This window comes from Olea europaea, unplaced genomic scaffold (genome assembly GCF_002742605.1).
Source record: "Olea europaea var. sylvestris unplaced genomic scaffold, O_europaea_v1 scaffold1135, whole genome shotgun sequence".
NCBI classification, from domain to species: Eukaryota; Viridiplantae; Streptophyta; class Magnoliopsida; order Lamiales; family Oleaceae; genus Olea; species Olea europaea.
In genome coordinates this window covers 55,625-66,431 of record NW_019228735.1, presented here as the reverse complement: position 1 = coordinate 66,431, position 10,807 = coordinate 55,625, and the positions used below count along the sequence as shown (strand labels likewise).

Below are 10,807 nucleotides of genomic sequence, written 5' to 3'. Positions count from 1 at the left end.
ACCTTTGCCTGCGCATGAACGAGGTAGCTTGGATGGGAGACGAAAAGCCGAGATGGTGAAAACACTCCATGAAAAGGTCAGGATGCAGATCGAAGAGAAAGGAAATCTGATTGCATCAAAAGAAAATAAAGGAAGAAGACGCGTTACATTTGAGCCTGGAGATTGGGTCTGGGTGCATTTCAGAAAAGAGCGTTTTTCAGAACAGAGGAAGTCAAAATTGCAACCACGAGGCAATGGACCATTTCAAATCATCGAGAGGATCAATGACAATGCATACAAAGTGGATTTACCTGGTGAGTATAATGTTTCAGCTACTTTTAATGTATCTGATCTCTCTCTATTTGATGCAGGTTCAGATTCGAGGACGAATCCTTTTGAAAAGGGAAGGGATGATATGATCCAGGAGTCGAGCCCGACGAAAGCAAGTACGAGATGAGACCCGTTGATAGTCGATGGCGGACCAATGACGCGATCAAGGGCAAAGCAAGTGAAACAAGCGATGGGATTGCTCGTTTAAGAAACCATTGATGGAACAATGTTTGGGACTCAAAATGGAGCAACTTTCATGTTCGGGTCGAAGGCTGAATCAACTTGGATCAATATGTTATCAAGCGACGAAACCGGAGGCTGAAAACAAGCCTGTGCGGCCGCATAGGCAAAACACCATGCGGCCGCACGGTTGCATACTGAAAATCAATATGACATTTCTTGTTGAACCATGCGACCGCACAAGCCAAAAATTTGGCGAATTTTCCAATTTTGGCCTAATTTTCTAGTTTCGATAGAATTCTTATGAAATCAAGTTATTACCATAATTTGATGGGTTTTGGACGTTTTTACTCATTAGTATAAATAGGAGAATACTTTTCATTGTAAGGATTTTTGACTTTTGCTTGAATAATATTATAGAGAGAGAACTTGTTTTTTCAATTTCTTGTTCTTTTTGAACAATTTTGGAACTTATCAAGATTCAATTTCTTGTGACGTTCTAAATAATCGGATTGTGGGTTCTTTTAATTGTAATCAAGGGATTTTAGGTTCTTTGCTAATCTAGGGTTTCTTGGTTCAATTCTTGGGATTCAAGATCCAAAATCGGGATAGTATTGGCATTCTTGGGTTCCGCATCAATCTCGTTGTGGGTTTCGTAGTTTCCATTGCTACAGGGTTCGCATCACTTTGGATATGTATGGAGACTGATGCAAAAATAAAATGGAATTTGACCTATCTCTTTCTATTTCCATACCTAGGATTCTCTTAGCCTTACCTAGGTCTTTTATGTCAAATTCACCACTTTGTTTTGCTTTTATGTTATTTATCCACTTAGAGGATGATTCAATCAAAAGCATGTCGTCCACATAGAGCAACAAAAATAGATACTTATCATTAGTCTCATTGTGTTGAAAATACAAGCAGTGATCAAATTTACTTCTTTGGAACCCTATAGTGAGTACAAAGGAATCAAACCTCTTGTACCACTGTCTAGGATATTGTTTTAACCCATACAAGGATCTTCTCAGAAAACACACATAATCAGGTTTTGACTTATCCTTAAAACCTTTTGGTGATTCATGAAGATTTGTTCATCAAGCTCACCATGTAAAAAAGCAGTTTTTACATCAAGTTGTTCAAGTTCCCAGTCAAAGTGTGCAACCAATGCGAGCATGACCCTAATAGTGGTGTACTTAACAACTGGTGAGAAAATCTCATTATAATCAACACATTCCTTCTGTGTGTAGCCTTTAGCTACTAACCTAGCTCTAAACGTTAAGGGTTCCGAGCTACTAGTACCTTTCTTAACCTTAAAGACCCATTTGCAATCAACAATCGATTTGTTTTTAGGCCTAGGTACTAGTTCCCAACTATGATTCTTTTCTAGAGAACTCATCTCTTCTTTCATTGCCTTAAGCCATTCATTAGATTGATCACTGCCCATTGCCTCTTCAAAGGTCTTTGGCTCTTTATCAGCTAGTTCTTCATAAGTAGCCTGGGCGAAAGCTAATTCAGATTCAAAACTGAACCTTCTAGGTTATCTCGTTTGTCTCCTTTCTCTATCCCTAACTAAGTTGTAGTTAGCTAAAAGATTTTCTTCCTCAAAGTGCTCTTCTATCACTACTTCATTACTATTCTCCACCTCAGGTTCCTAAACCTGAATCTCCAACTCATTAGGAGTAGTAGGGGCAAGTGTACTGAGCTTTCCTAACTCCACTTTAAACGGGTCTCTCTCTTCACCTGGTTCAGTTTCACTCTTAGGTTCAGTTTCCCCTTTAATACACGGCATCTCATTTTCGTTAAACATGACATCCCTACTTATGATGATCTTAACTCCCTTTTTGTCTTCTATCCCATAACCTATAACCCTTAACACCCTCGGGGTATCCTAGAAAGACACACTTCCTAGCTCTAGGTTCCAGCTTACCCTCACTTTGATGAGAAAAAGCTGTACAGCCAAAAGTTCTAAGCATTGAGTAATCACTCAGTTTACCCGACCATCTCTCATGTGGAGTGTCACCATTCAATGCAACAGAAGGAGTCAGGTTAATCAAATAACAAGCAGTCATAACAACCTCACCCTAAAATGACTTGGGAACACTAGAACTTATCATCATGCAGCGTACTTTATCAAGTATGGTCCTATTCATCCTTTCTGCTACCCCGTTTTGCTGAGGAGTGTAAGGAACGGTCTTATGTCTAGTTATGCCGCTTTCTTTACACATACTATCAAATTCTTTATTGTAGAATTCTAGGCCGTTATCTGTCCTTAAAATTTTGATTTTCTTGCCAGTTTGGTTTTCTACTTGTCTCTTCCAATTGTTAAAACTATTAAAGGTCTGAGATTTATCTTTCAAAAGATAGACCCACACTTTCCTAGTGTAGTCATTGATAATAGACAGGAAACACCTTTTCCCACCCAATGTGGGATTACTAGCGGGACCCCACAGATCAGAGTGCACATAGTCGAGCATGCATTTAGCTCTATTAACACTCGTGGAGAAAGAAGTTTTATGATGCTTACCAAGCACACAATCATCATAAAATGACAAATCTGACACACAGTTATTACCAAAAGCACCTTTTTCGTTAAGTAGCTTAAGTCCCTTGACGCCTACGTGAGCAAGTCTATTATGCCATGTGTGTGTGTGATCAATCTTGGCAAAGGAAATAGAGGGGTTCACACCTCTAATCACTTCTCCAGTGATGATATATATATATATATCGTTTTTCTTAATTCCCTTAATGGAAACTAAAGCACCCTTGATCATTTTTAGCATACCATTTCCAATTTTACCAGTAAAGTCATCATTTTCAAGTCTCCCTACTGAAATCAGATTCCTAAACAACTCAAGAATATATATAACATCCTTTAACGTATACATAAAACTTGTGTCAAATTTTACGTTTATGTTACCAATTCCAGCAATAGTATAAGCAAAGTTATCACACAGCACCAAGATGTCCAACATTAGATTCATGCAACCTATAAAACCAATTCTTTTCAGACGTTACATGAAAAGATGCACCAGAGTTAGCAGTTATATTTAATTCAGTAGTATATGCAGCGGGACTTGTAATCATATACACCTCAACACCATTTATATCGGAAGTAGATGCTAACACATTGACCTCATCTCTCTCCGTAACCTTTAGCTTACCCTTCTCCTTATGACAATCCTTTATAAAATGCCATGTGTTTCCACAACCATAACATTTCTCGCCTTAGTCCTAGATTTCGATCTAGACCTACATTTGCTCTTCTTTTTCCATCTATTACCACTTGACTTGTCACTAGTTTGATATCCATCATGACTATTTTGCCTAAATTGAGTTTCTAACCCGCATCATATGTACCTCACCGTTCCTCTTATCGTGTTTTTCAGCCCTAATTTTCATTTCTTTACTTCTAAGGAAATCTATGACAATTTCAGGTGTCAACGTGTCTCTACCATACTTAATGGCATTCTTAATTTCCTTATAGGAATCAGGAATTGCATTGAGCAAAATTATAGCATTATAAGTTTCGGACGCAGTCTCATCACAATTAACCATATCTTTCACCAATTTGTTAAACACGTCTAAATTGTCATCAAGATCCTTTGAAGGATCCATTTTAAAATTGAAAATACGTTCGAGCAAGTAAAGTTTATTCGGGGTAGACTTAAGCAAATATAAGTCTTCTAATTTTTTCCAAAGTTCTTTAGTGGTTCTCAGTTTACCCACCTTTTTTAAAATAGCCTCAGACAAGTGTAAAATGATTGAGATATAAGCAAGCTCATCAGCTTCTTCTCTTTGTTCTTGTAAAAAATCAGTTGAAAAATTGCCTTCAATTTCCTTTGAAACTTTTTGTTGGACTAAAACGCCCTTCATTTTTTGTTGCCAAATAGCAAAGTCACCCTTTCCATTAAAAATTCCCAAATCAAAGTTGTGAGTTGTCATCTTTACACAACAGTTTAAGAATACACAAACCACAATTAAACCATACAAAGTAGTCCTAGGGTCACAGATAGTATACACCATTCTAGATTCCCAGGGTTTTGTGAGACTCGCGATCTTAGATAAAGGGAATTTTCGAACGGGTAAGGTCACTGTAGTTCTAACGGAATAATTAAGCAGCGGAAGTAACAATGCAACAAATGATACGTCTAGCAGATAACTAGTTTCACAGTAATTAGATCACTAAGAATTACAAACTGATTTTAACCCAAAAACAAACACTCAATCAAACAGTCAAGAGCATGTAACCCTAATTCTAGCACAAGCAATAACTGCCAAGCAATGGCAACCCCCAAACCTAATGATCACCCCACATGATGATCTGCTAGTGCAGAAATATAAAGGTTTCAACCAATTTACCAAAGCGGACTTATCTGAGTCCGTAATGTGGAGAGATGCGAATTTGCTGCTTTAGGGCCACCACTATTTGCCCTAAAGATTCAGCAAATATAGCAATTCTAATCAGCAACAAATGCAGATTGAAGGTTGGGGCAAAATCGTCCAATCTTTTCTACACAACCTGAAACACTAAACCAAACACATTAGTACGTTCAGGAAATCAAAATGAGTGAAATGGCACGAAAAAACTACGCAAGAAGTCCTCCACGCACCGTCGCCCACCTTCAGTCGCCGCCACCACGCGCCTCACCAACGGAGGAGCCTCCACTTGCTGGTTAAGGTTCCGGCCTCCGTTCGTCCAACAGAGGTCGCGTTTGGTCGGAATAGGCAATTGCAGGTTCGGTCCCTTTGTGAAATTGTGAGACTCGTAGCCGTTTTGGTCGATTTCTGGCCGGATGAGATGACCAGTCGCTCTGATACGCGAAGATGGGGATAAAGAGTCAGGATTGAATCCCCCTTAGCTCTGCCAGGCACTGACAGGGGAGGACGGGCAAGCTGACAACCTTGTGGAGCTAGAAACACCATTAAATACCAGTTGTAGGGTCAACTTCCAGCAATAAGCAAGGTAAACCGGGCTCAGTTTCCACAATATATCGACACAACCTTCGGTTGAGACAACACCCAACTTCACCTCTCTTTTTCCCACTTCGGTTACTATAATATACTACAAAGAATTGGCCAAGATGAAGAACAATTGATTGCCCACAAGAAACCACACAGGCTATATGAGGGGAAGAAATCAAGAATCAAAGTCACAGAGAGAGATAGAGTATTCTTCATATTGGAGGCGAAGAGAGGCCGAAGAATATAAGACAAATGAGTGACCAAAAATGGTAAGTTAGGTTAGGTTAATTTAGTGGACCAAACAAGGCTCAACTCAAGGTAATGGGCTCCAAATTAATACCATAGCCCTCCAAGTAAGTGGGACGAACCTAGTAAAAATAGATTGCTTCTAACGGTCCATAGAGATGTGGGTTGGATTGTCTCGATAATAGTGTTGACATATAAATCAATCATATGGCCAATGTCGATTGATAATAGATAAAACCAAGGTTACATCGTAAACTAGTGGGTAGTTTGACAACAAATTGCCAAACAATAAGCAATTATTATTTTACAAACAATATGATTGTTCAGGTTTAAATTTTGTTGTTATAAATAAACTTCCTTTTTAATCAATTGAATAACTACCTTAATTTGATTTCAATGAATACCTCCGTTCAACCATGTATTCTAAATTGACGAAAATCTATACATGACAGCCAAAAATTGATGGTCCTCATTCATTTCACTAAATTCGTAACTATTTCACCTTAGCATCTAATGATTATGTGTGATAATCATCATTTTTTGACACGGCATCATCAATTTCTAGTTATGAAATTGATGAAGTTACCTTGATTGAAATCAAAATCAAAAGGCAGTTACCTGATAAAATTAAATTAAAGTAAAGCTATCTAACTAAAATCAAATTAAAGCGTACTTATTCAAGTTTCAAGACACGTCAGTTTCCCTTATTCTAAGCATTATGTACCAATTTTTATTCATAAACTTTAGGGCGGCAGTTGGCTCTGTTAATGTATATATTTCAGAAGTTGAAAGCGAAGTAGACCATTGTTCTTCAGCAACAGATTATTGTAAGAAACTGAATTTCCAATGCAACACAATATGGATTCACAACAAACAAAATGTTTTATAAAAAGAAAGATCAATTATTTTAGAGGTGGTGCAAAATTAAGTCTCGAAACACAAATTCCCCGACGGTGTTGTCGTCGTCTTCTTCTTCTTCTTCTTCACAACAATATAAACCTTCGAGAAAGAATGAAAAGCACAATTTACTCGACCTTTAATGAATTTGCAACATCGATGACAAAACGGTATTTAACATCTGATTTCTTGAGACGCTTCATTGCAGTGTTGATATAATCCATGGAAATGATCTCGATATCTGCAGATATGTTGTTTTTTGCTGCAAAGTCGACCATTTCTTGAGTCTCTTTTATTCCTCCAATTCCACTGCCACTTATCGACTTTCTACCTGTTAATACATTGGGCATGTTAGGTCATTATTTCAAATCCAAACCATCGAAACAAGTGAGAAACATCGATTGAATTTTCTTACCAAAAATCAGAGGTAACATTGGTACCTCGAGTGGCTTTTCTGCGGCACCAACCATGATAAGATGCGAATGAGGCTTCAATAAATTTACCAATGGTAGAAGGGGGTGAGCAACAGACACAGTATCAATGATTCCGTCCAACGTCCCAGCGGCAGCCTCTTAACACATCACAAAAACTCAATATTGAACCACCTTGTCTAAGAGCTTGAGCTATTAGAGTCGTAACATTTATTCATATAAATTTCTCACCTCCATCGCCTCTTGATCATGGCTAACTAAGAATGAGTCTGCACCAAGACGTTCAGTCGCTTCCTGCTTCTTATTTATAGATGTACTGATCACTGTCACCTTACTCCCGAAAGCCTTAGCAAATTTTACAGCTACATGACCGAGCCCACCAAGACCAACGACGCCAATATTCAATCCGGGCTTGTCGAGTCCATAGTACTTCAAGGGGCTGTAACTTGTAATCCCGGCACATAAGAGAGGAGCACCGGCATCAAGAGGCAAGTTCTCCGGCCAACGAATAGCAAAGTGCTCGTCAGCAACAATTTTGTCAGAGTAACCTCCATATGTAACAGTTCCATCAGTGTAACGGGAACTGTATGTGAGCGTATATTTTGAACAGTAATTCTCAAGATCGTTGGCACATTGATCCAACCATGCCTCCAACTCCGACTTTGTCCCCGACCTTGAATTTCTCCACTTTGCTACCAAACTCTATGATCATGCCGGTGATCTCGTGCCTGCAATAAACAGCCCGGTTGCATCGGTTACTTTCCTTAAATCTACAAAAACGCATCCTAACCGGCAATGTTGTTGTTTATACATTTTGGTGGATGAGATATCCATCTCAGGATACTAATTCCAGCTAAGTTTATCAACTAACACAAGAAAAGAAATTAAAGCTACATGCAGGCAATTTCAGACTTTGAAACTCCTGGATTCCTCAACCTTCATAATTAATCATAACAATACTAGAATGAAAATTGAGTGCGTATAAAGTGGGATAGTCAGGGGAAAATCGGAGATCTTACCCAGGAACAATTGGAAACTGAGTTAAGCCCCATTCATTCTTGGCCATATGAAGATCCGAATGACAGATACCACAATACAGCACTTTAACCTGCACATCACGCCCACCTGTGGCCCTGAAAAAAGTACACCAAATCCTTCAAAATATAACAAACAATAAAACGCACAGACAAAGCCCAAAAACTAAAGAATCGTGATCTATACCTTCTGGAGAAGTTGAAAGGAGAAAAATGAGCAGATGGGTCTCTGACAGCCCATCCAAAAGCTTTCACAGGGTGCTCTATTTTTGGTGATTTTGCCAGTTCTTTAGCTTTTTTTGGTGGGAGAATGTTTGATCAAATTGAGAGAGGCAACGGGTTTTGGGTTTCTCAACAAGTTGGTGTTTTTTATGGTTATATTGATCAAGATTGCAGGATTTCTTAAGCGGACAATGAGGAAATGTGAAGTCAAAAGGAAGAGTTAATCTAATCAAACGAAAATCAATTAAAGAAATACCAAGGGGATAGTGATTTGTATATAACTTTGATTGATCAAATTCCTGGCTCATAGTGATCATTTGAAAGTTTGACCCGTCTCTTGTAATAATATTTAACTTTGGTTACCACTACTCCACACAAAAATAAAAAGGGGACTATTCTTTATTCGCATAAATTTGACATATCCTGAACCTTAATTTAAGTTAGTTCAAAACTCATGTATGTAAGGATTTTTTAATTAAAGATGAGCTTGTATGTGTGAATAATTTCGTGTTAAATTATAGGCTATCGAATTCGATTGAGCCCAATTAAAGTGATCTAATAAGGCTTCGATTTTGAACTTTAATGTATCCAATTAAAGTATGGGTTTATATATGTGTAGAGACCGGGCCCAAGTCATAATTCTATGACGGGCCGAATTAGGTCAAAGGGCATCCCTATATAAATAGGTTATGGTCCCCAGATCACACGCAACTTATTATTCATTCTCTACTGCATCCCATCACAGAGAGGAAAATGAGACTGTGTGTAGATTTGGAAGATCATACCGCGAAATTCATATTGCATTAACCATGTCTGATTCAAGTATGCTTCCGCTTTAATTCTTATATTTCTTGATAATTTAACATGAAAGATCCGATAATTTAAAGAACTAAATTATTCAATAAGTGGTATCAGAGCCTCTTCATGTTGAATAGTTGAGAATCAAAAAAAATTTTAGTTTGGTTCTTGCAATATATTTTGAAATTTTCAGATTTAACAATTTTTGGTTATATATTTTGTTAAATTTGAAAATTTTTGTAGTATAATTCTTGTTATGTTCGAAATTTCGAATTATGGATTTTATGGATTTTGAATTTAGATTTCAGTAAAGATTCAGAAAATATTTAAAAAAAAAAAGACTGTCGGGCAGCAGCGCGAAGCTGCTGCAGGTTGCAGCAGCTTCGCGCTGCTGCCAACATGGCTGCCAAGAAGCTCCAATCTGTAAGGGGCGGCGCACGCCGAAAAAGAAAAAAAAATCATTTTTTTTTGGGGCGGGGGCCTCTTCTGTAAATTAGATAAGTTGAGGCCCCTGGTTGCAATTAGGGTTAGGGTTATAAAATTAAGGTTTCAGTCCCTAACATTTAAGTTATATTGAGATTTGGGCCTTTAAGTTTCGGATTTAATAATTCAGTTCCTAAGGTTTTAAAATTAATTAATTCGGGTCATTAAAGTTCTGAATTTATAATTAAAGCCCTCAAAATTTAATTATTAATTCAAATTGGCCCCCAAAGTTCATAATTAATTCAAATTGACCCCTAAAGTTTCAAATTTTTAAAATTTGATCCCTAAAGTTTTGAATTGGTCAATTTTGGCTCCTAAAGTTTTAAAATTTGTTCCAATTGATTCTCTAAAGTATTGAATTAATTAATTATGGTCCATAAAGTTTCAAGTTTATTAATTTCAACCCCTAAAGTTTGGAATTAATTAATTTTTGCCCCCTTAAAGTTTTGAATTATTAATCCTAAGGCCCCTAAAGTTTAAAACTAATCAAAATATGCAAAACTGGTGATTCTCTTTCTCAAATTTTGGTACTAAAGACTCTTTTAAGAGATATAATATTCGAGAGTTAGTTAATTGAAGCAACATGTTGCCAAAGCAACCTCTCTTGTGAAAATTGACTAACTTAGAATGTTAAAAAGTGTTTGTGCATGTGTTATTCATGGAAATATTGGTCGGCCCAAAGGAAGGTCAATATTTAGCCGAATACACGTGCACCTGTGGTGATAAACGTGTGACGATTATTTGATTTAATGTGTGATCAATAAATCGGTCCAAAGAAAGGTTTATTGATTGACACGTTGTTTTATCGTCAATGTTTAATCACTACGCCAAGAGTACCGCTTACAAGTTAATATCTCTGTCCAAAGACTGGATATTGATGTTGTGCTTGGTATCTTGTGATGGGCCCTACCACTATTTGAGATTATTATTATTATTTGCATAATAAAGATATTCATGTGAGCTATTCATAATAAATGTTCTCTAATTCAATTTCAGGTTCTGCTATTAATATCTCTGCTAGTATCAATTCAATTCCAATGTTAAATGGCACAAACTTCAGGGCATGGCAAGAGAACGTTATGATTGTTCTCGGAGTCATGGACCTAGACCTTGCTTTACGGGTCGATCAACCTGCTGCACTTACTGATAAGAGTACCTCTGATGACAAGAGGGAGATGGAAAGGTGGGAACTATCGAACCGCATAAGCTTAATGGTCATGAAGCGTACTATTCCAGAAGCATTCC

The 10,807-nt window shown here is 37.5% G+C and overlaps 1 pseudogene; it reads right to left on the bottom strand.

Annotated features, from left to right (window-relative positions):
• Window positions 1-6,558: 6,558 nt before the first annotated feature.
• On the bottom strand, window positions 6,559-8,522 carry LOC111373467 (annotated as a pseudogene).
• Between the last annotated feature and the right edge of the window lie 2,285 nt (window positions 8,523-10,807).